Below are 26,054 nucleotides of genomic sequence, written 5' to 3'. Positions count from 1 at the left end.
GCGACGCACACACGCTGCTCAGGTAGATGTAGGCAGTGTGGCCCAGGCCTTAGAATACCAGTCAGCGTGACAGTAATTCTACTTAAGCTCAACAAATGCTCACCTTCCTTTTTTGAAACACACACATATTTCATTTAGACATCTTTGGAGGCACATAAACTATTACATTATCCACCAGACAGGAGTAAAAGGAAATTGCTCATAAGGAGATACAGTGATATCATTATTTAAGATGATCTAATGTGACAGCAAGCTATGGCTATGAGTAAGGACCTAACTCAACTTTGATTTACGACACTAAAGGACATGTAACAGTATTATTAAAAATACATTTTTTTTCCTTTTTATTAGGGATAGTTTTAGCAAAATTATAGGACAGTTATTTTTTTTGTTGTTGCTGTGATTGATGAAGATGGCAGTGGTGACTGTGCTCCCCGCTGCCTCTGCTTCAGTTCCTTTCTTCCCATCAATGACAGAAGCTTGTAATGAAAACTGCAGCAATCATTACACTGGCCTCAACTGACCCACCCGGAGAGAGAGAGACTGAGAGTTACATGTGACACATTAGATATTCTCACTCCATCTGATGTTGGACTGTGGCCTTCTTCTCACGCTACACACACGTGAGTTAAGTAATTTACATGCAAAGCCATACACATATGCCTGATCACGTGTTCCCTCACACACACACATTCATATTTTGTCCTTGGTGTGAAACACATTATATAAAGCTCTCACTGGGGAGTCCAAGCAGACCTAAACTCACACACATACACACACACCCACACACAGACACAGCCCTAGATATCAGATTGGGTCATGGAAGCCCCAGATAAACGCAAACTGCTAATCAGGCCAACCAAAATAGAGCTCATCATCTTTAGGTTGAAATGAGGTTGAGACTGAGGTTATCTTTGGCTGTCCGCTGAGCAATCATGGAAAAATCCATTCGCACCGGAGAAGCATTGATGGTGTCAGTTCGTAATAACTTATATGTGCTGTGGAACGTAATTACAAGATCTGTATCAAACTGACATTATTGCTCCAGCCCTCAGGTGGTTAACTTGTACACCTCGGGAAAATGGCTAGATTGCTTTAAATTGACAAACTGAGCCAATAAGCCTGAAAACTGTGAATACAGCAAAAAAAAATTGATTGCTTAGCATCAAACTTTATTTATCTGATGTGAAGATGAGAAACTGTTTATAATGTAAGTGTTTACTTTACTGTACAACTCCACACTTTAACCCTTTTTTTTTTTTGGTGCATCATATCTTTACATGCCTCTTTTTGTGTTTTTAGAGAAAATTTGAAGTGACACACTGTTCAAAAACATGACATTTTACTTGGTGATATAAACAAACGGGTGAGCTTACTGTGTGTCTTTATGGTCTCTTCACACTGAAGATTTCAGAAAGGTCATTCTTAGATTGGCTGCCACTGGCCTAACTATGCGTGCTATACATGCTGATCCATTGTGAGGTTTAGCTTAAGGTCAGTGGGCCAGGAAAGAGGTTGAACCGTTATTTGGCAAAGATAAATAATGAATTTTCCCTCTCTATGCTTTTTCAGAGTACAAAAGAAAACAACATTAAAAGGCTGAATATAAAATATTTGGGGTGTTAAGTATTCTGTATGATTATGCCAGCAGCAGCGGTTTGTAAATAACTATTGCTTTGTTTTGGGGTTGATGTATGGCAAAAACACTGAAGTTTGACAAGTTTCTAAGCCATTTGTTTCCTATTGAATATGCACTCAGTGGCAAGTTTATTAGGTACACCTAGCTACAACTATTGTAGTCCAATACAACTGCACTGCTATAATATCATATCCTTATAGAATGTAATGTTTTGTTGCATTAATCTCTCATCCACCCCATTTATATCAATTAGTGGAAAAACACCTCTCCTACCCAAATACAATCCAATAGCACCACAAACTACAGCCTCCAAAATAAACATTAAATTGCATCAACACCTCTGTAAAACAGGTTCAACAAAAACTGAACATTATGAAGGTTGGATTTATTACAGAGCTGTTGTATTAGGCTGTATTAGTCTTAGCTAGGTGTACCTAATAAACTGACAACTGAGTGTAGCGCCGCTGTGATGCAGATAAATAGCTCTGCTTCAGCTTTTTAAATGGCTAGAGACAAGCCGGAAAAGGGCAGGAATGTCATGAGTGTAACCAATAGGCTATTGATCACTATTATGCAGCGTAATCTGCAGAGAAACTTGTTTTCTTCCAAAGTAATTACACTGGCAAGAAAATGGTAAGAAAGAAAAACATGATTTGTCATTGTACTCCAACAGAGACACAAAAGGCTGATGTTCAAAAACACACAACATTCATATTGTATGTCCTACTCAATAAAATACTCATTTAGCCATGAAATATTTGACCTTTGTTGACAGAAAATCCAAACACCTTGAAACAGTGACCTTATAGTCTATGAAACCATTTTACAACAAACACTTGGGACAGCACATAAAAATGAAATGAACTGCCATTTCCTCAAAACTATATCCACTCATATTGTATATATTCCACTTATCTGAAATGAAAGATATCATATACTGAATACAGTTTGTTTCTTGCTTCGACCTATAAAAGTTTGTATTATGGTGAGATAAGATATACTCATCATACTATCTTCTAATAACAAAGCCTATACATGGTGAAATAAAAGGAATAACGTATTACATTTAGAATATACAGTACTCTATGTACAAAATCTGGTTTTAAAAAACAAACAGATTTATATTTATACTTTAGGGATTAGGCTGGTGATCTTTATTTTTCTTTTTGTCAACAAATCTCATGTGCACAGTCAAACCAACAATGAACTTATCCTACTTACAAGTAATGTGTGTGTATCCTAAGCCTGATATATCGTATTCGCTGTACTGTAGACCTCCGTTGTTGTCCAAAAACTATTATAAACACATCAGTGAGTCACACTACTGCTCTGGGTGATATGGTCCTTAACCAAGAATGTTTATGTTTACAGTAGTTTGTTTAGAAATGTCTCCAAAGACTCAAAACAGCTATCACATTTTCAGTCTCAGGAGAGAAGTTCCTTGTACGGCAAACTGCCGTACAGGAAATGCTGTGATCACTGTTATTACTCTTTGGAGCCTTTTCTTAACAAACTAATGTACCTGAACTCTTCTGTGACAGAAGAACATGTCACTCAGTGCAGCGATGTGGCTCACTGATGTGTTTTTAATAGTATTTGGACAACAACAGAGGTCTACAGTACAGAGGAATATGATATATAAGGCTTTGAGTACACACATAATACTTGAAAATAGGATGAATTCATTGTTTGGTTCTCCACATGAGATTTGTTGACAATAAGAAAAATATAGAAAATCACCATCCAAATCCTTTAAATGGTTTTAGTAAGGCTCATTCGTCGTCTTTCCATATTGAACTGATATTTCAGGTCAGCACTACAGCCAAAGTTAAAATCCTTATGAGGTCAAATGACTAGCATTCTCTTGAATATTTAAACACTTACATAACCCACCATAGTTAATTCTGTCTGACAATGTCCAACTCAAACACAAAGCCTTGCAAACATCATGCTATAAGGTCTATACAACATAAGTTCCCAAATAACTAGACTTCTGCACGACAAGGACTCTGAGGCATGCTCAAAGCAGTCCAGTCCATTTGTATGTACGTGAATCAGCCCCGAATCCACAGTGTGGTCTCCTCTTCGTCTCATCTCCTTTCAGAGAAGATTGGGTTGGTGTGATTTACTACAGGGTTATACATCTTCTTTATGTGCTCTCTATAAGGAGGAATGTCTGGGAACGACGTATGTAAATGAAGGATAGGAGGTTGATGGTGAAAAATGGAGGAACAGAGGGAGGGAACGAGAGGGGGAAGGACAAGAGAGAGAGGCAGAGATAGAAAAGGGAGAAGATGTACTTCATGATAGGGAGCTCAGAGGTGAGGAGTCAACACTCAACCACCAACACTCTCAAAAACACCCTTGGGATTTGCTCCAAAACCTCCTGTGTCAAATAACACATGTTCAAGGCTCATACACCTCTTGCTGCACTCACACGTTCTCTCCCTTTCAGTCTCCTTTACTCTCTTACTCATCCTCTCTCTCTAGACCAGTGTTATTTCCTCTCACACTAAAGAGTGATTAATCTATTGAGATTATTGATCAAAACAATCAGTGAGCAAAAGGGAAACAAGAGAAAAGGAGGAAGAGAGAGTTGAAACTTGCTACTGAAAGCCTACTAATCTCCCAGAGAGATACACAGACAACTTCCTCCAGTATCTGTCAGAGCTGAACTGGTCCTGAACTTATGGGAAGAAAATATTTCCAACATCTCAGAGTAATACAGACCCATCCGGAAAACAAAATATTTAACTGTATATTTTTTAAAAAAGAAACAAAGATACTTTTGCTGTTTTTTTTTTTCTTTTTTAAACTAAAGTGGTCACTAATCTTCTTTCTTCAATTTCTTCAATAAAACAACACATGATGATTTTCATGTTTTTGCCTTGTCAGGAGATTTTACGCAATCTTTCTTACAAGTGCGGTGTAGCTAATGCACATTAATAGTGATTGAATTTCATGGAAGGTCCAGGAAATACTAACAATGTCAAACCCCCTCAAAGAAAAAAAATGTCCACAACATTTTGTGTACAGTCTATGTGTTTGTTTGTTATGTGTGTGTAGATGTGTGTTTGTTTTGTGCTGTAAAGAGATAGCGCACTAACAGGGGACATGTGCAGACACTATATATCCCAGTTTGACTGAGTGATAAACCTTTCAACAGGCTGCCGTGAATAATCCATTCCATTAATGTTCCCTCTCTGAAGCGAACAATGGGCCTCCTCAACTATGACCAATAGAACTTCATTACTTCCTATTGTGAGAGAGCCAGGCTTCCTATAACATTACAGCAGCGTGACCTTGACATCTTGTTAGAGCAAACATTAAACTTTATGGGCACCGCCTATGGTGTTTAACTATGTCTGAGATATATATGGAGTCTGCTCATATGGATATGGATGGAAAGGGGGGAAGGATGAGGGGTGAAGTCATGAGATCGCAGATAGGCTATTTGGTTTAGCTGGTGCAAAAGGCTGAAGAAGTGTGTGGTTGTGTGAACAGAAATCCAATTTGTTTTAAAGGCTTATGAACCACTGAGAAGCTGTGAATTAAATACTGCCATAATACCCTGCTGGCTTGTCCGAGGTGATTGCTCTCATCCGCAGCCGCTGACGGGCTATCAGCCATATTGTGTTGTTAATGTAAAGATGTAAAGATGTTCTGGTGAATAAAAATTAGAGATACCGTACAAGATTTACTGATCGTAAAGCTTTATGAGACAAACTTGTGATTGTAGGCTAAACAAACTTGATTTGACTATAAACTGTATGTTCCATATGTACACCACAGTCCACATAATGAAAACTGTGGAGTTAAAATGATGCCTCGATTACTGTCATATTTAACTGCAGCTACATTGTAAAATCACCAGTCTTATGCCACACTGTGTACCATACAATGAACACAAGCCTTTATTATTCCCTATGTCTCAGTCCCACTTGTTCACAGCACTCACAATGAAATGTTGGCCTGTGATTAGGGACTTGCGCTTGGCAAATTAAAATGCCAACACCGCAGACCAGTAAGAAGTCTCTGCTATCGTTAAGTTGACAGACAGTGCTATATTAAATTTATATCGCGATGGGAATGAGTTTGTGAATATTAGATTTATGCTCTTACAGAGAGAAGGAAACCTGATTGCACTTTTACAACTTTGGTGGATTAGAACTGAAAAACTACCTGTAGAAATGAAAACAGGCAGAGTTGCAGGTGGTGTGTACTTAAAGACTGTCATCAGCAGCATTAAGCTAACTGAAGCAATAACGACTCTAATCAAACTGCAATCATAAAGGGAACAAAGCTAAGAAAACAACATTTGAGAGCAGTACAATTCCAGACACACGTCTTCAGTGAGTCAGTCCATATTGCAGTGAATCCAAGGGCAAAACTTCCACAGCTTCTGTGTGTTTAAATATATAAATATAGAAATAACACTTAAGCCTCAGAGCTCTCATCAAGTGACGCTGTGATCAAAGCCCGCAGAGCAGCGTGTTAACAGAAGAAGAGAGCAAATGTCAAGAAATGTCACAATTTTATTACACATACAGAGCTGTGGCACTTCTGTTGAGGGACACGCTGTGTAATTTTGTCAGTGTTGTAGATTCTTATAAAATAAAATTAAGGATCCAAACCTTCTCTGTTTATATGAATATAATGTGTACTGTGAAATCTGTACAACTTGATGTTCATTATTATTCTTGTTGTGCATACACAGGGTCTCGATTTTTACCTCTAAAGTACACTGTGCTCTTTACTAACCCCAATGTCGGTATGCAATTGTTTGTGGGTATACACTTGCTGCAATGTTGCACAGAACAAGGTTGTTTTTCCTCTTTCCCTCTGTTTGTGTGTCTATCCCTCTCTGTCTTTTATAAACCATGTCTCCTGGCTAAGGAAAAACCCCTGAAGGACACTAAAAAACTGCATACATTGCAGTGCCTAAAAAAGGAAAAAAAAAAATTGCAAAGCATTAGCATCACAAAAGGAGGAACAGTAGCATTGTACTCAGTTGAGAGAGCAAGTCAAAGAGGAATACTCCCAGTGAGTGAGTGTGTAAATGAGCGAACAAATATCACATGTATATGAACTGGGAGATAATTAAAAATGGAGAGAGGAAAAAAACTTGGTCAGTGGGATGCGCCTGTGAATTACAGTCCCTTTCAGCATGGCCTCGCTCGAGTCATCTCTCTCTCTAAATATTGTATTGCTTGTATTCCTGAACCTGCTTGCTAGTCTGTCTAACAATGAATTGCTGATACACACACAATAATAATAATAACACACACACACACAGCCCGACTCCGCTATGGATGGCATGCAGCTCTCAAAGAGCCCCAAGTCTTATTGAATTAGATTAAAGGGAACACAAGTTTTGACATATTTGGATTTGGTGAAGCTGCGACAACAAAAGTGCACATTTTTTGCTGAGGCATTCTGTGCATTCAAATAAGGCATGGGGACCAAGAGAAAATTGGGAACTGAATCCTCTAAATAAATTTCAAAGGACAGAGAAAAGGGGGCCTGCTGTCTTCCTAGGTTTTGAATTCCAGTCACTCATGTTTAGACTCTCCAACTGCGTAATCTGGGACTGGCACAAAGAGATGGGAGATTCTCTGCTGTTCAAGCATTCATCACATCTCTTTGAAGAGATTTGGTGAATTGCCTCATAATTCTTTTAAATGACTTGTTTATACAGAAATGAACTCCACTTGACTTGATGATTCTGAATACTTTTGATTGGTTAGTTTGGTACAAACAGTTTGCTTAGTAGAAAAACAATTCCTCCTTTGAATAAGCTGTAAAATACTGTAAAGTCAGTCTTTTCAGTGAGTGACTTCCACTTTGTAAGGTTAAACAATGTCAATCTGTGCTTTGTTTTGTTCTTAGTTAAGCTGTAGTCTAAATGCATAAACCCTTTCTGAATAACTGAAGCCAGTAAAATCTGCCACATATTTCTTGTTGATACAGCAGTTCCCCTCTTACTACCACAGAGCAAAAGGAAAATCAAGAAATTAATTTTTTTAGTGAGTGCAAAATGTAATGGGCAATATCATTTTCTTGCCTCATTTTATCCTGGAGGCAATTTTGATGATTTGTGTTATAGCACATTGCCTGAGATTGGATTCATATCCCTGAGTTTACTGATTCTGACTGATTGAATTTGTTTGTTACATTTTCTCTAAAAAGTCTGCTGTTCACAAAGGTTATTAAAGTACTAAATGCTCCTTAATGAGAATATTTACATACATGCAATTCTAATTTTATAATAAAGCCCTTAGAGATAATGATACTTTTTAAACTGCTTTATTACAAAATAATTTAGGTGTCTGTCAGCATACACTTGTAATGACAGACTTGAAGGCATTGAAGCATCTAATTGTTTCAAATGAAGATGCTATTGGAAGGTTTATGATTATACCATATGAGTTAGCTAAAAATGGTTGGTATGGTTCCTTCGAAAGGGAATAAGCTATGGCTGTGTTCCAGGAAATAAGTACTTCCTATTTTAATAAGACTTTCCATTGTAATACTAATTCAGAGAAGGCATTTTGTTCACTCGAATAATCACTTGATACTCCCACTTTATTGGAGTATGCACAGACTACAGAAAACAATCTTCAGCATACGAGGCTTTCACCATGTTTATTGACTCTGTGAGTTCTTCTTGCTTTAAGCTTCATTTCTGGAGCTTTTGGGAGTGTCTGTGTGTGCATGTTGTCATAAGTGCAAAAGTGCAAACCCATTTGGTGACAATCAATACAGATTTATTGAGCTTTGTTTTCTTGTCCTCACACTGACTCTTGAGAATGAGACAGAGATATACTTGCTTTTTAACCATGCGTTCACATAGGCAACTGGATTCGTTGTGAATGTAATTTTTCACACACTTGCTTATGTACTTTGTGTTTTACTGGAGGATTCCATTAAAGGGCACACCAAAAAACGCAAAGACGAAGAAGGAGAAGCAGAAGCATGATGTAACAAATACACATAGCGACACTAGAGGAGGTTACTACTTTGTTAATTCAAGTATATTTGTCTCTGTGCAGCAGCAATGACACATCGTACAGATGCGGATAATTGCAGACTAATCGCTGCTTTCATGCCTACTGACCCCTGACCTGGTCACATCCCCATACTGCTCCTACACTGTTAGGAGGAGTTAGGAGCTCTCTCAGAGTATTCTCAGAATGTTTGTGAATACGGCCCCTGGAGTTCCCCTAAACTTTACAGACGAAGTAATGAACCATCTTCCCTTCCTCTCACACTCACACCATCTCTAGGGTCATAAATTTATAGATAAGCTCACATTCTTTTCCAAGTGTCTTTCTCTCTCTTCTTCTCCTTTTTATTTACAATGAGTATCTAAATAGTCAGAAACACCTACTGAAATGTGTAAATATACTTGAACATTGACTTGTCTAACCATTGTTAACCTTTGTTATGTTTCAGAATTCTTTAGTTATTCTGAAATGATTCAAAAAAAAATTCAAAATTTCCTTCAAAAACCTGATTTAAGTAACATACTATTATACTGTGTATATCTATTGTGTTACGCTGCAACATAGCTTCAGCTAAACATTAGAAAATGAAGGTTTATTGATTTTATTCTGTATTTATTTGGTTAATCAATATTATACAATTTTTAAGTGCTTTCACTCTGGTTTTCATGATGTGTCAACATCAATGACAGAAATGAATGAGTATCCAACTGCAAGTGTGTAGCTTTCAAATATTCTTGATAGGATAGGAATAAAAAGTTGAAAAAATGAATGAAATCTTTTAGCTGAAGGCCAGTTTTTGTCTTCACACAAATGAATTAGTAATCGAGGCGTTCCCTCAAAAGAGCGCCAAGGATCCTCTTTCTTTCAAAACACGTCTACTAGACTATAAAAAGTTTAACAACTCTTTGTCTGGGCTTCTTCTGTTTTCTCTCAGCCTTGCCAGCCATTATGGCCCATTCATTGCATTTCAAGCGTTTTCTTTTTCACTTTGCTGAGAGCTAGAAGCAGAAAGAAAGCCACAAGCCAAGTATAAGTTTAGCCATTGCACACCATTTGCCATTTGAATATCTATCATTTTTGTAATCTCCTATTTTTATCATGTAGTTAGATTTTTTTATGTACTATTGCAAATTGTTTTGCACTTTAGGCGCTCAAGACTCATTGTTTCATAATTAATTGGAGCTACTTCCTCCAAGTTTGCGAAGACTTTTTCAAGAACCTTTTTGCCTTTTTGTTGGTTAGAGCTCCAGCATCAAACTCTACAACCTGCAACTGAACGCATCAAGACCCAAAACACACACTCCTGCTGTGTGTTTACTAGGTGGCCTCAGCTAATCTGAGCCTATCCAGTGTTGGATTCACTCTCCTGAAGAAGCACTGAACCAGAGTGCTTCACTTAACCTACTATACAGTGATTCTCATCTGGCTGTCACCTTGGCAACCTGAAGATCACCGTCTGCCTTACTGTGATCAGCACTCTTCATCAGCCCTCCATCACTACACCAACAGTAGGAAACTAACCATCTTCCATGCATTCTGAGAGTTGATGCATAGAGCTAGATTCTCTTTTTTTTGACTTTAGTTAGAACTATTTGCCCCATCACTGCACTTTTGACTCATTTTTGATAACCCTCAATTTCATTCAGTCATTCTGTCGGCAAAAACTTGTTAATTTAATTTCCCCATTCATTCTATTTGTACTCTCATTTGTTCCCTATTCATCCCTATCCCTTGGTAGTCCAATAAATATCTTGATTTATTCCAAAGTCATTGTATTTGTGTATTCCTTTACAGCAGAGATGGAGATCCCTATATTGACTGATTAATTTGCTCTATTTTGTTTCCTTCATGAGGGTGGTGCCCCCGTTTAACGAGTGCCAATATTAATTTCCAAGTGTAGGCGTAATATTGCTACCCAGGAAACCACATACCAATCAGTCAGTCGATATAGTCAGAATATTATGCTGGCAGTGTCTTAGTTGTTTTATTAAAGACACTGCTAACAAGGGGTATAATAATCAGAGGTTACCCAGATATGATTATCAAAATCTGCATTACACCATAATTTCTTCTTTTAGTTCTTTAGGGGGATTGTGGCGAACTATTGCTGAAAAGTAATTTACCCAGTCTACTGGTTTGTTACAATAGATTACAAAGCAGACTCAATGGTCATGACTTTCTCTCAACATGGCCACACCACTCTGCTGTTCCTATTTATAATGTTTAATTGTATTATAGATATTTGTTAAAATATTACCCAAGACTCAAAGTTGGTCCCAGGCCTATTTCTGAACCTGGGATCCAGGGTGACACTGATTATACAATCTCAAGACAGGACTCATGATATAAACTGGATAAAGAGAGTAAAATGAATGGGGAGCCCATGGTGAGACTGTCAAATTAATTAATAAGGTCTTCATTTAATTGTTTTTCATGCACTCTAGATGAAAGATGAAAGACAGAATGATATTGTTGCTGCTAGTCTGCTAGCAGCCTGTAACCATCCCAGCCAATCTGTATTGGTTTCATGTTGCTGCTCTGAACAGTGCAGGAAGTAATGGCCAGATAAAGGGATTTTGCCCCTGCACTCCACCTCTCTTTCTGCTTTCACTTTGGGAGTGGGCATGTTGCTGGGCAGCAACACTCATGTTTCCCTTCGTAGGTGTGTATGATTAAGCTGCGGTTGTCGTTGCTTCAGTGCCTCTACTGACAACACTGGCCAGGAGGATTACCTATCACTTAACTGTACACAGGAAGATCAGTAAAAAGACACACAGATCTTGCCACAAAAGTGTAAGCTCATATTTGTTTCCCTCTATTCGCCGAAGCTTCTGTGCACACACGTCAGCTCAAAACTAGCACTTTTTTATTCAATTTAAAAATATTCTTTGACATATGTTGTACGGCTTCAATTTGTTGGTCTTCTACATTTGAGACACTGGGTGCTTTGTCCACTTTTGCTTTCACCTGGATAAGATATTTTGGTTCTGTTAGCTGAGGATTGTTTTTGTGCATTTGTTTTTTGTTAACAACTAAATATTATGTAGGTCTTAATGACATCCTCTCAGGAAAGTCAGATAGAGAATGAGAGAAATATGTAAAGTTCCTCTGACCATCTACATGTATTTGCATATTCTAATTGGTATACCAGACTGTCGCTGAATCAGTTTTACACCCTTATTATTGTTGAACCAACATCACTCTTTAATCTTCAGTGAATGGCATCTCAAACTAAGTGGGTCTGCAAAGGTTTCTAATCTACCAAGTCATGCCTGACAACACAAAACAAGTAACACAATCAGTCATTTCTGTTAACATTAAGTTTTGATTAAACATAATTTACGACTGCATTGTCATTAAGAATGTATTTTGATTACTCTCTGGTTGGCATTTCCTTTCCTTGACTTTCTAAATGTTAGCAGAACACTGTCAATTGCAGCCAAACTTGGTGTCAAACTGATATTGATGTTCGATTTTGCTGGCAGGTTAGCACAGAATCCTGTTGCGTATAAGGCAGTGTTGATTTTGTATTGTGTCAATGTTAATTTGATGTTTAATCAATGACTGAATAACACTGATTGAAATAACTTCGAACACTGATGGTGAATCAATATGACTTCAGCGTGCAAAATGGATGTTAAATAAAAGCGTTGATGCACTCACACATATTCTGCCCTCTCGTTGATTACATGTTTGTCTTCTATTTTTGCAAGGGAATAGACAGCCCACTTATTCAACTGTCTGGGCTGAAATGTGATCTTAATTAAAGGCAACTGCTACTGTGCAAGAGGTCGGGCAAAATGTAGAAACACCATTGCTTCTCTTTTTATCTAATGAAGCATACGATTTTTGATTAAGAAAGCTAAATGCATGATTCAAACTATAGTTCCTTTGGTGAGGCATGCATACTAATGACAATCAAATTACTCTTTTGCACTAGAGACAAAAAATAGAATCCTGATTGCTATGTTGTGAACCAGTTTAGGTGTGAAGTTGCTGTCAGTATCCTGTCGTGAGTCATACTTACGTCATACTTTGCATTTACATTTGCACAGGCATAGCATGTGCATTATAAGATGAGTGAGGCTGTAATCTGACTTGTAGCCAGTGACACAAATGCACAAAATTTAAATTTACATGTATTTTGTCTCACAAGTTTGCACAGTCAAGGTACAACCTTTCACCCCTTATAGTACAGCTGGTTTTTGGAGATGTTTTATATCCCTGTCAGTGGGTTCAAAGAGTTAACAGAGGACACAGTGATTCTAGATCTGTGCCAATAAGCAGCTTTATACATGACCCCAAACATAACATTTATGTGAAGACAGGAAATGGTTAAAAATGACCTGTAGTCAGACAAAATGCATCCCCGCTTGCAGAATGTCAAACAGCAAAACACATTCACATGACTCAGATTGTCTTCCATAAGGGCCTCATTACATTGTATACATTGGGAAATTGATATGTATGCAGATATGCATGTACTGTATGTCTAGTGCAGCCTTGTCTTTGCCTCTGTTTAACATCATTTATCCTACTCAGTCAGTTCTGAGTTAGTAAAGTTTCATAGCTGAGTACTTATATCTCCATTACTAAGTCAGATAGATCAATTTACAGTTCTTTTTTTCCAGCATCATGGTCATAGCTCACATAGACTTAGAAAAAATCTCAATTTTTTTTTTCATGCAATGAAAATGTTTGTACACATATATTCAAAAGTAGACTATCAGGATTAAAAGACAACCTAGGAAAGCCGTCGTGAGTTTTCCTAAATGAGAATAAAAAAATAAATTTATTCGAATGGTTACACAATCAGCTTGTATCTAATTCAAATCAAATCCAAATGGATGTTATGGGAAGTTGTTCCGAACCCTTTGACCACTGCCGCAGTGTTTCCTCTCTGAACTGTTTTGTTAAAATCTAATCTATGTTTGTTTACTTCCACTTTATCCTTCATTCCCCTTTGTCAACTCTGCATTGTTCACACTGTTTTACTCACAAATTAACACAAAAAGTTAACTTAATAATAACCTGACTCTGATTTTGTATCTTACGTTGCACCGTTTTTGAGCTGTAACTGCTATGGCTCCTTTGGGAAGTACCTAGGGAAGAACATCTGAGCACATATGAGCTCATCATCAGATAGTTTCACAGAACTGTCAGGCAACTTCTGTTCAAAGAGGATTCACTTTTATGTGTTGCATGCTCACAGCAAACCCAGAAACAGTGAAGGGTGGGTCAATATCAGGAGACCCCACACACACATACACACACAAAGAATCTATTGCACTGTCTATATCCAACTAAAAAAAACATGTCAGCCAATATCTTCTGATAGGCAGACTTTACACCTCTATGACTATTGCTGCCTCATTTCATTTACAGTTTGCCTGTTTCTCTCATTCTATCCTATCCTCAATCATTTTCTTCTACCTTTCAATCTCATTATATTCTGTCTATTTTCTGTACAGTTTCCCTGTTGAATTGTATCTTCCTTTGTTTACTGATGTCTCTATTTCTCTATGCCTGCTTGCATCAGTCTGCCCTCCTTCTCCACAAATGTCCGTCTATCCATCTTGTATCATGTGAATTCCTCTGGTTCTTTCAGTCTATCATCCACCCCTCATTCTCTGATCTGTGGTTTTATCTGCCTATCTTTAGCTCATCTTCGCTCTGTCTATCCTGCCTGGTGTTATCTGCATCAGAATGCAGAGACCCGCGCTAGCAAGTATGGCTCTTTCTTTGCATCCATCTCCTCTTCTTTTCTGTCACCCGCTGTCTTATCCGCCAGTTGTTTTAGGATTACTCTTTTTGTTCTGATCTTTCTTTTTTGGGTGTTCTGTTTCAGTCTACCTTTTCATGTCCTCTGCTTTTTATCTCTTCTTTGTCCTACTGTGATCGCCCAGCTTAAATTCTGCCTTCTCATGTTCTCTTTGTTCTGTTTAGTTTCTCTTATCAGTATTTTGTTTCATTCAAACATTCAATTAAATATAATAATGTGTGCAACAGCAGTCTTACTGTAATTAAAGCTTTGTCCCTCCATGTTTGCACCATCTATTCAGCTGTATAATGCCACCTACATTCTTTTTTCTGCCCATCATCTAAAGTTATGTATTGGTCTTAAGCAAACACTATTGTCTTTTCCTGTGATTGACAAATATTCCAGTTTATTACAACTTGGGTCTTGTTTTTATAGTTTTAATTATTAGTTTCAGTAATAATAACATTGTACTCGACTTTTGGCTTGACTACAACCTGTCTAACTGACTTTTTACAATGAGGCTGCTGTGTTCCCAAATCTGAGCAATTACTCTAGAGAGTACAGTGATATCAAAACCAATATAAATGATGGCCAAAACTACAGAAATATGAGCCAAACTGTAATAAATTGGACTCATCCTTCAGATGAAGTTCGTGTCTAAGTCTCTGTGTGTATGTATGCATGTATATACGCACAAACAATCACAAACTGACAGTCATGCACTCATCCAGGTAGGCCTTAACACTTTCAATTTACAAGCAGACAAAGTCCTTTAAAAAAATTCACAAAAACTTGAATAAAAACATGTTAGACTTCTATTCACCAGCTCTACAGCATCTGTCTGTTTAAGGCCTGATTGTGTATGACATGAAATCAAGGCTTCATCTTTTTTTATTTGCACAGAAAATTAGAATAACTTCCTATTCACCAACTACTTATAAGCATACCAATTTCAATGATAAAAGATTCTGGAGAGTTGAAACCATCTACCATGAATAAATATCTGTTTAGAGTGGCTGTCTGAAGTGTGTGAGGGAAAGATTGGGGAAATCTGTATTTATGTTATAGATGTCACCTGCATAGGAGGGCGTTCCTTCTTTCAAACACGCACAAACTAAACAGCTAGACTTAAGCAAAGAGACAGAAGCAGACTGAAATGTTTAGTCAAACTGTTTTGTCATTTAGCCGAGAGCCACATTACATGCACTTTCTCTTTCATCGCTTTGCACGTTTCCTTGCATCTTCTGTCCCATTTGGCTTTTGTAGTGAAATCAAAGGCTCTGTAATAAGATGGAGATGCTGCCAACTCTAGTCATCCCTCTGGCTCTGACAAGCAGAGAGACAGGCAGGCATGCACCCAGGAAACCACGCACACTCATGCATGCCTACACAAAGACACAGAATGTACATAAGCACAAGCAGAAAAATATTTATACTGCATTAAAAAAAAAATTACTTCTTGCCATGCAGAGTTCTTCCTTTACGTGTCATTGTGGTGGCCATTTCTCTGTAACTTTATTATAGCTGGAGTGCAGGACTTTTGTCTCCTCCTACTGGCAGTGAGAGTAATTACAAAAACCTAGCCTACTCCTTCGCTACTGTTGACTCGAAATGACTCGTTTCATTATCAGAATTTGATCCGATAACATTTGGAAAGTCTTCAAGTTCAATCCCATTCAGGTTAGCAGAGAGCTAGCCAGAAGTTAGCTGACTTGGCCGGCGGAAGTCTCTTGTGCACATGCATTCATTCAGGCGGGAATGTCAGACCTGACATTGGATTAAAAAGTCTGGTATACTGTGAAATACAGAGAGATTTATCTGGCAAGATAGGCTTAACCAGCACTGTGTGAACTAGTTTAGCAAGGCCTTAAACAGACGTTCATTTATATGTAAAAGTTCTGCACTGCAGGTTAAAGTAGAAGAGGACCAAATTCTGCTTTTTGATATTACAAATCATAACCAACTCTGCCTGCACTTAAATAATCATGGCACTACTTTTAAATGTTTTACCCATTAACTACAAACCACGTAAACATAACATAACTACCTTTTAGATTGATTTCCTTTCTTCTAGGTGCTGGTGCAAAATGCAAGGACTTACATAAGTCTTATTAACTTACATAAGTGATCCATCACATTGAACAATTAAGTGACCTCTATCCATCCATCAGTCTATCTAAGTAAATAAGAGATGATGGCGAGAAAACACATAATGCGTGATAACTCTAGGAACACAGGCCTGTTCCACCAGATTTGCAACAAGCAAGTTGCAAATCTGGTGGAAGATTTGTACCAGATTTGCATGAGCAATCATTCCCTCTTTCGCTCTCCTCTCCTCGGTTCAATTATAAAAACAAATGCCATACTTGTGTCATAATGCATAACCTTGCAAAAGCCCTGCAACACTTGCAAATGTGTGTACACAATTTGCAAGCGGCAATCATTTGTGAAACATGACACTGCCACCGTTTGTAGTGAAACTGGCCCGAAACGGCGTACTTTGTATCAGTTCATTTGGATCAGTTCAATTGGTTCTATAGTATTGGAAACAAAATATATCTTGAGACCACTGAATATCCAATCTTGACAAACAAACAAAACAACACACTCAGATTTTTACACACGTCTACAAAGAGGAACACATACACACAAAATGGCAGTTCAATAGCCCAACTGAGGAGCAATGTTCCTCCTCTGATCTCAAGTTGGTACGATCTTAATGTGACAGTTTCAGTAAACAGTCGGTCCTGTGGGGATATCTGGGGCTGCACACAGCACAGTCTGAGAGAGGTTTAGTCTATCAGCAGGGAAACGTTAGATAACTTCAGATGAAATAAATACAGTTCAAACAGAGTCACACATGCAAACACACAAACACAGATATACACACAGTTACGGGAGATTCAGTCCACCCATAAATCCTTTTAACGTTGTGACAATATCTCACTCTGACTTGATAATCTTTGTCAAAACTCATAAAAATTCTCACCGTAAATTAATGAAGCCACAATTCTTGTCTTTGTGTGTGTACATGAATTTGTATGTACATGTGCATAGCACCATAGCACGCCTTAGTTTGTGTCTGATTATGTGCGTCTTATCTTGTGAGGGCGTATTGTATGTGCGTGCCTGTGCATTATCTATGTGTTTGAGTGTAGGTGTATTACTTTCAAAATTCAGCAAAGCCGCGGTGGAAACTTGTGTAACATGAACTCTAATTGGACAGATGCAGTGACAGTTACGATTGCCAAATTGAAATACAAAGCAGCGCACTCCAACTGTCATAAGTGGTGGACAAGCTGTCACTGAAAGATGGCAATAAAAGAGGTGGATAAAATATAGCAGAGCAATCCAATATCTTAAAAAAAAGCCTGAGGCCACATTAAGACGTGGGACCAATAAGAATTGGGTTAAAGGAAAAGAGCACGTCTACAATACTGTCTCTTCTGAAACTTGCTCCATGTCCCCTGGTGAGCAGAAATGAATGACACTGTTTTAAAGACCTGACCTTGTCAGACAGCGTGCTGTTCAGGGACAGATCTGGGATGGATGGCTGCAGACAAAAACTTCATCATAACTATCTAGAGACAGAACTTCATATTATAGCACTGCCACTGATTGATGGAATTAAAACAAAACTCTACCTGATGGAGGAGGCAGTTTTTTTATTTAAGTCACACATCCCTTTATACAAAAATCCAGTTTCCACTGACGAGTACGTGGGACTACACTCAGATACCTTATTCTCTACTAACAACTGTGACCTGAATATGTCGCTATCTATTCTCAGATTGCTACAATGCTGGCCACCAAATGATGAGCTGCTTTCTGAGGCAAGCTCAAATCATACTGTGGATGCTGCTGCAACTGCTGCTCTAAGTGATTCTGCATTGCGCAGTTTTCTTTTTATTAATCAACTTACCGGTATCCTGCAAAGGCCATTCTGGGGACCCACTAGTTACCATAACTCACTTACCTAGCTTCAAAGTAATTCACTCATTTAGCTTTAAAGTGAAATTGTTTGATCTTTTACACCTATATAAAGTGTTGCATGTGTGAGAGGGACAGTTGACTGAATGGTTGCATCACAGCAACTCTGTCTCTGAGAAATTACATTTATATACCAGTAATTATTTTCACAAGCTATGTTTTTCAGTAAATGTAATTGTTTCATTGATGAAGTTCAGTGGGAAAGTTTTTTCACAGGTACGAATTGCTAGATTTTTGTACCACACAGAAGTTGTAGGGTGGTTGAGGTGCAGAGTGGGCATACAAAGCCCAGGACTTTGACACTAGAGACCAGGTTTAGGTTTAGGCAACAAAAGCACATGGTTGAGGTTCAGGAAAGATCATGGTTTCAGTTAAATGTTAATAAACACGCCGTCTCTTTTTCAATATTTAACCAAGACTGAAATCTTTCTCTAAGTGCTGTGAGTTGCCTAAAAATAACTTGAATCATAATTTAGTCGCTACAAACCAATATTGTTTTGCAAGAGCAGATATTGTACAAAAAACAATTAAATACGTTGTCAGTGAACATTTCACTGATATGTTCAGTATCTTCCTTGCTTACTTAACTTTTCCTCATTATCTTGAAAAATAATGTAATCTGACCAGCAACACGTTACTAAAAGAATGTGTTTTCTGTTGCAAATTAATGGTACATGAACATTTTACAATTTCTAGGAGACAGCATTGCTCAGAGCAGAAAGGTCCCTGGCATAAAAGTTGTTTCGCCCAATTATCAGGAAACTTGCATGTGCATGTTCACACAGGTTTCCTCCCATAGCCGACCTGAAAACTGATCTGAGGTGTGAGTGTGAATGTTTCACAAGACTGATGAACCAATTAATGATGTTTCACTAACCTTAATCTTTTTCAATTCCAAATGCATCCTGGAATAAAGTCCAGGCCGTCATGACCCTGGATGCAGGAAATGGTGGAATACCTTATATTCAGGTACTAAGATTAATTGTCAAAGAACTGAAGAGAAGTTAGAAATAAGGTTAATCATTTCTGAAACATGTTTAAAAGGCATCAAAGCCCAACAAAGTCCATCCAAAGTGCAACTTCAAGATTGATAAATTGAAAAATGTGGAGAAGTGACAGAGTGTGAATATTGATGGGATATGATGTAGGTTCAAGCCAGACCAGCTAGTGTTTTTTGTGTGTTTGTGTGTGATAGGGTGTCTATTGGATGACTATATTTAGTCGACCCCCAAGCTGTGACGAGGTTTGATTCCTCTGTGCTTCTTTTTAAATGGACTCTTCTAAAAGAATTATCTGCTGTCACTACAATTCTCTATGGACACTGAAGACCGTATAAAACCCTTCATCCCCGATACAGGCATATTCACCAAGGAGCACACATAGTTGAGATGGCCACACACACACACACACACTACTTCATTTGCACACATGAGGCTCTGCACACAAACCTACATAATGTCAGTGACTTCACCTTCTCTCAATATTTCATATCCAAAAGTGATATGGTAGCGTAAACAAATAATAACAACAACACTCAAAATAAGATCAGTGCTTTGTGTTCTCGGTAAAATGTCATTGCAATGGGAAATAAACAACCACTTGAGACTCTCGGTAGCTGCTCTGGAGGTGGAAATAGTTAATGTAAACAACTTGTATCAATGCATTGGGCTGGCAATATATGCCCACGATGATATAAACTTTAGACATGCCTCTCTTATTGTGCAGCATATCCAGCTCTGCGGTCCAATTTTCTCATCCGCCACTGCACTGTTGCGATAAACGTTAAATCAATCTCTTCTGTTTTGTGTTGTTTGTTATGACACTTTCTCTCAGCTCACACCCAGCTTGCCTGGACCTCTGACACCTCACAAATAGAATTTTACTGAGAAAGCTGGGCGGGTGAGAGAGGGAGAAAGACACAGAGATAGAAAAGGAAAAAAAAGAAAAAGCGACAGCGTACAAGGAGAAATGCAGTGGATGAGGAGAGAGAGATGACAGAGAAAGCATGAAAATAAGGCAGGGAGATAGAGAACAATGAGGATGAAGGAAGTAAAAAAAAAAAACAAAGAAAACAAATAGCTGATGTTGTGCTTACATTTCCGTCTCCATTTATCAACCCCTGGCATTCTCCCATAGTGATTAACTTTGTTCTCAAATGCTTTGTAGTTCTTCCTGTCAAAGCATTCCCCTTTTCACATGTGGGGGAAAAAAGAAAAAAAAGAAACAAAAGGTGATTTTGATGTTGCTTTCCATTGCTGTTTGCCCCAAGCAGGCGACCTTGGCTTTGAAAATAATGCAGTTGAAAATCTTTGGAAAGTAAACAAGAGAGACTAACAGAGGAAGGGAATAGAAAACAGATGCTGGGACATGACAGAGGTGCTGAATTTGGCTTTGGGAAACAAACAACGTTGACATGATGAATATGCAGCAAGCACAAAGTTGATCTTTTATAACTGGGAAAGCCTGTTCCACATGGATACACATACATATATATATCTACTTAAACCCCCCAAAGACCAGCGCAGACACCACCTAGATGTAGAAAAGTACCTCAAATTTAAAAATAAAATCTCTCTGCCATCAATATTAATCACTCTGTTCTAAACCAAGACACGCGTTTGCACACACACATGCATAAACAGAGCAGATATAACTGAATCTTGACGAGAAAGGAATCTTGTACAAAGACTGAGTAGAGAATTACAGCACCTAGTTGGTGGATTGCCAGCAAGAGGGAAAAGGGGGATAGAGGAGGAGTTCAGATTAAAAACAGCGGGAGATAAGCACATTTACATGCAGGTTACGGAGAAAAATCAGGTTAATGCAGGGATGTGCACTGTAATAACCTGGTTACTGTAAAACCAGTCTTCATGCAACTGGTAAATCATCAGTCATTTCTTTCCTACTCACTAAAATTATTTTTGAACTAAAGCTGGCATATTTTAAATGCATTTGTGATATATTTAACGCTGCAGCATAAAGAGCTTTTTTTCTTTTCTTTTAGAAAAACCACACAAACTGATGGCACAGCAGATGGGTTTCTTGTAATCCCTTATCCCTAAAAGAAACCTACATTACTGTAGGAAGCCAACAATAACCAGGTTTCTTAAGTACATGTAAACATGCAGAGAGAAAGTCAAAGAAAATAAAAATACAGATGGGTACGAGAGGGAAATTAGAGCGACAAATTCCATGTAGGGAGGATGTTGGCGTGGACGGATAGGTAAACAAAATATCAAACTTTAAAATGGGAGGCAACTGTTTGTTTCTGTTTGCAACTGTGAGTCAACATTGAATTTCTCAAATCATACCCATGATTGTCCCCTAACCTTAACCACATGGTTATTATTGTAACCAAGACAACTAAGGTCATAAAATCATCATCATCATAAAATGTATTTATTTTTCAACAGTGACTTGTTATGGTTTTTGGAAGGTACAGACAAATTATATTATCCTGCTGATAACTGCAGATGGGGGCGTCAAGATTAGAAAACGCCTTTATGTGTCGTTCCGAAGTTCATGGACCAGCAACATATTTTGTCGTTGGATTTGGAGGACTTGTAGGTACAACTTGTAGCTTATGAGTTTGTTCCTTACCTCTTATCAAATGGATTATAGAATAATATAATCCCAAGGCCTATTTCCAGGTATGTAACATTATATAAAGTTCTGATTCAAAACCTTTTAGTCGTGACGGGACAAAGGGTGTAAATTAGTTTCTGAGCTAACCCCGGCGCATTTACATTGATGCTGTTAAAATGTCAGTGTTGATCAGTGTGCACTGTCCCATATAAATAAGTACATTTTAAAAAATCAATTCAGTTATTTAAAAGTAATTTACAAAACAAAAACAAAAGGTCTTTTGCCCTGCACACATAGCTGTTTTCATTTATTCTGGTTAATTAGACTTGTGCTCAGGTTGAAGTTAGCCTGAGCTATACTGTAATTACGTGAGGTCACTAAACTTCATGAACCAATAAAAGTGATGAAGGTGTAACACAAAATCAATAGGACGGTCAAACAGATGTCAATCAAGGCCTGTCAGATGTCCTCAGATGAGGTCTAATCAGGCAAAACAAGTGAAAACACCTGTGTGTATGGACCATGGGCCTTTCATATACACAGGTAGGTGTTTTGGTTAGAAGCCTCTATCAAATGCCATGTTGTATCTGTATGTTATCGCTTCATTTCAGAATTCAATATGTTTACCAAACTGGCAATAACTAATGTTTTAGGATATTTCACAGAGAAGAGCTGTGTTCAAATGACTGTCCTGACAGCCAAGCAAAGCAAACAGGAAAAACAGGATATTTACCCTGTATATGTACAGAGCTCCATTTGATCTATTTTCTTATCCTCCTGTCACATTTTGTCTATATTTAAATTGTTGGAGTTGTGTCTGCTTATATAAGTTCTCTTATTTGTATGCATATATTCTTTAATATATTCATATATAAAAGCTTGTGGAAAAACCCTTATTAGCATTGCCAAACACACATTCATGAGTACACATTTTAAATTTGTGTGACACGTGGAAACATGTAAATAATCACATGCAGCCCACTGGAAACAACTCATCACCTCAACACAGGCCATTATGTATGCAGTCTGAAATCCCAGTCTGAAAAAAATGTTACTTATGCTTTATTTCTCCATTTCCATCATTTCCCTCTGAGGACTAATTAAACAGTTTGCTAAAAGCCATTTACAATCCAGCACACGAACTATCTGACTCTTATATGTACTCCACTGCAGCAATGGCCTCCTTGAATGTGTATATAACAGTAAAACATATATGTACCCACACACACTCAACAAAAGAGCAAGAGGGTGAGAAACACTGCATCAAAAATAATGGAATATTCAGGCTGAACTAACCACGCTAAGCCTTCCAGAAATTGTGGGAGGGGTAAAGGGCAAACATCGCCAAGGGGTATGTGCTTGGTGATTCTAAATATCTAGAAATGCCAGCTTAAAACAGCAACAAAGGCCATTCTAGTAGGTAAGACTGCTAATGGGCATATCGCAAACTTAGTACTGACAGTTCAGACAATCTGGAGTCACCCGATGGTTTTAGTAGCCTTATGGGACAGACAGACATTTTGATAAAGACTGTGTGCTCACCAACATGCTGAGATTCGAGTATCAGGAATCTGACGTAATCAACAGCAACAAATATTCACTGAAAAAAAAGAAACCCTAATATGATTTCTGGAATGGTCTGAAATTAGCCATGAAAAAAACAAACAACTCTCATTTTGTTTTTGTTTGTCTGCACATTTAATTAATTCATCATGTTCAATATTCATAATATTCCATGGATGAAGGTTTTTTAGGGATAAAGGCACAGCTTAGCCTGGATATGACACTAACTCCAAGCTTTTATCCAAAATGTTTTTTTACATGTAAACATATTCTTGTTTTCAATACAGAGGTTCACCTACATAGGTGTACATTTTACACACATACGCCACAGTATCTAATAAAAATGTTATCCTGAGATGTTAAATTGATGTTTGAGTTGTGTTACAAGTAGAGAAATGGCAAAGGTGAAGTTTGAAAAGGCTTTTCATATTACTAGAAAATCACACTTTCAATTAATGTTCGTTAAGGTTATTTGATAAAAAGGATTAATCCGATGAGTTCTGTTAACAAGAGCCACAACATTGATGCTCCTCATTAGCTACATTTACCATTTTGTTGGTCCACCAACTGCTGAGAAAAACCTCTGGGTTGTTTACTTCAGCTCCCCACTGCTTTTTGCTTTTTATGGGGCATGAGAATCTTTTTTCTTCTTTCTACTCCCCAATTTGTAATGCCTATTTCCCATGTATGCAGTCCTGGCCACTGCCACCTCACACTGTTGCCAATTGCTTAATTTAAAAAGCCCTGCACATCTGCACAGGGGATTGCACTTGTTCTGGCTGAAATGATTTCCTCTCAGGTCTGTGTGGGCATCTTCAGACTCAGCTTGACATCTCTCCCCTCTAGCTTTGTTGCACCTGTTAGAATTGGACAGATGACACCTTTATCATTCTTAATGGTGGATGGAGTCTGGTGACCTCACATAATTCCCAGTGTATCTCCACCCATCTTCAGCCTGTACAAAATCAGCCAGAATAAAGCTCGATTTATGGTCGCTGGTTCTTACGATGTGTTGTCTGATCATACTGGAAATCGAATGTGTTTATAGTTGTTCCAAACGACTTTACTCAGAGGCTCAAAAGCTGACTGGCAATATCGTTTAAGTACGGAAATAACAGTACATATTTTCAGACAATCTCTCCTGGAAGACTTTCATAGAGTTGTACTCGGTTGTTCACATAAAAAGTGACAGAAATAGTTGTGTCATGAATGAAGAAGGAGAGCTAGAGAGGGAAGTTCAAACCCAGACTCCTCTCTCCCCTCCACACAGCTGGCCAATCACTGCGTGAAGTGGGAGTGAATGTCGGCTTGTCGGTTTCGGAAAGTTACAGAAAAGGCTGTGCGCAGCCCCCCCTTATCCACCATTGGAAAGATGTGGGGGGAGGGGGTTTAATGGGCATTTCCACCGTCCGATAAACATGTCTGAAGAGGTATACAGCAACCTTAACTGAAAATGCCAGAGCAGCAGTTCTAGCAACTCAGAGCTGAGCAGGTGGAGGCAGAGATGGTGTTAATGGCATACTGAGATAACTGAGCCAAACACACACTGGAAATGTCTTAGCAAAAGAAAGAAAAATGCAGTTGCTAACACAAACCACAACTCCACGGCCCCATTTCATTTGCTGTAAAGAGTTACAGTAGACAGATATTGTGTTAATAACAGTTGCTTCATTGACCGGAGGCTGGAGGCTTTCTGTTTTCATGTTATCTGTCTGTCCATCCATCTGTCCATCCCATTCTCATGAACATGATTTCTCAGGAACGCCTTGAGGGAATTTCTTCTAATTTTGCACAAACATCCACTTGGATTCAAGGATGAACTGATTAGAATTTGGTGGCCAAAGGTCAAAGGTCAAGGTCACTGTGACCTCATAAAACACATTTTTGGCCATACCTCAAGAATTCATACGCTAATTGATGAAGTGATGATATTTTATATCCAAAAGGTCAAAGGTCAACTTCACTGTGACATCATAATGTTCTGCAAAAACTCTGGCCATTATTCAACACCATAACTCAGGAACAGAACGGGAGATTATGACCATATTTCACATTTGGTCGGATACTGAGTCGATTGTACTGATTGTATAGATCTTCTGTGCTGCCGGGTTGAAGATGTGTGTGAAGTGTGCACGTTTTAGAATTTGTAGCTTCTTTGCAGCAACATCCATATCTGAAGCTTTGTCTACTGTCATGGCTACAACTTTGTGTTCTATCAGAATCAGCTTTATTGGCCGAGCATGTGAATAGATACAAGGAAGCTCCACTAATTGGTAAGGACATACAACAGCCAGGCAGTTTTTCTACTTCTTTCTAAAAGTCAGTTTTTAGTTATCTATCAGCCTATTTTTAATTCATGTTTACTCTCTTACCTAGTCCTGCTTGTGACTCCTGAAAAACCAATGTTTACACCTGATCTCAAGACGCAGAAAAAATTCCCTCTAAAACAGACTCATATATTGCATGACCTGCAAGTCCAGCAGAAGATAAAAAGCCTCTTTAAATGTGT

Source organism: Thunnus albacares, chromosome 2 (genome assembly GCF_914725855.1).
Source record: "Thunnus albacares chromosome 2, fThuAlb1.1, whole genome shotgun sequence".
Taxonomy (NCBI): Eukaryota; Metazoa; Chordata; class Actinopteri; order Scombriformes; family Scombridae; genus Thunnus; species Thunnus albacares.
The sequence above is the reverse complement of the archived record's forward strand: the minus strand, read 5'-3'. Positions refer to the sequence as shown.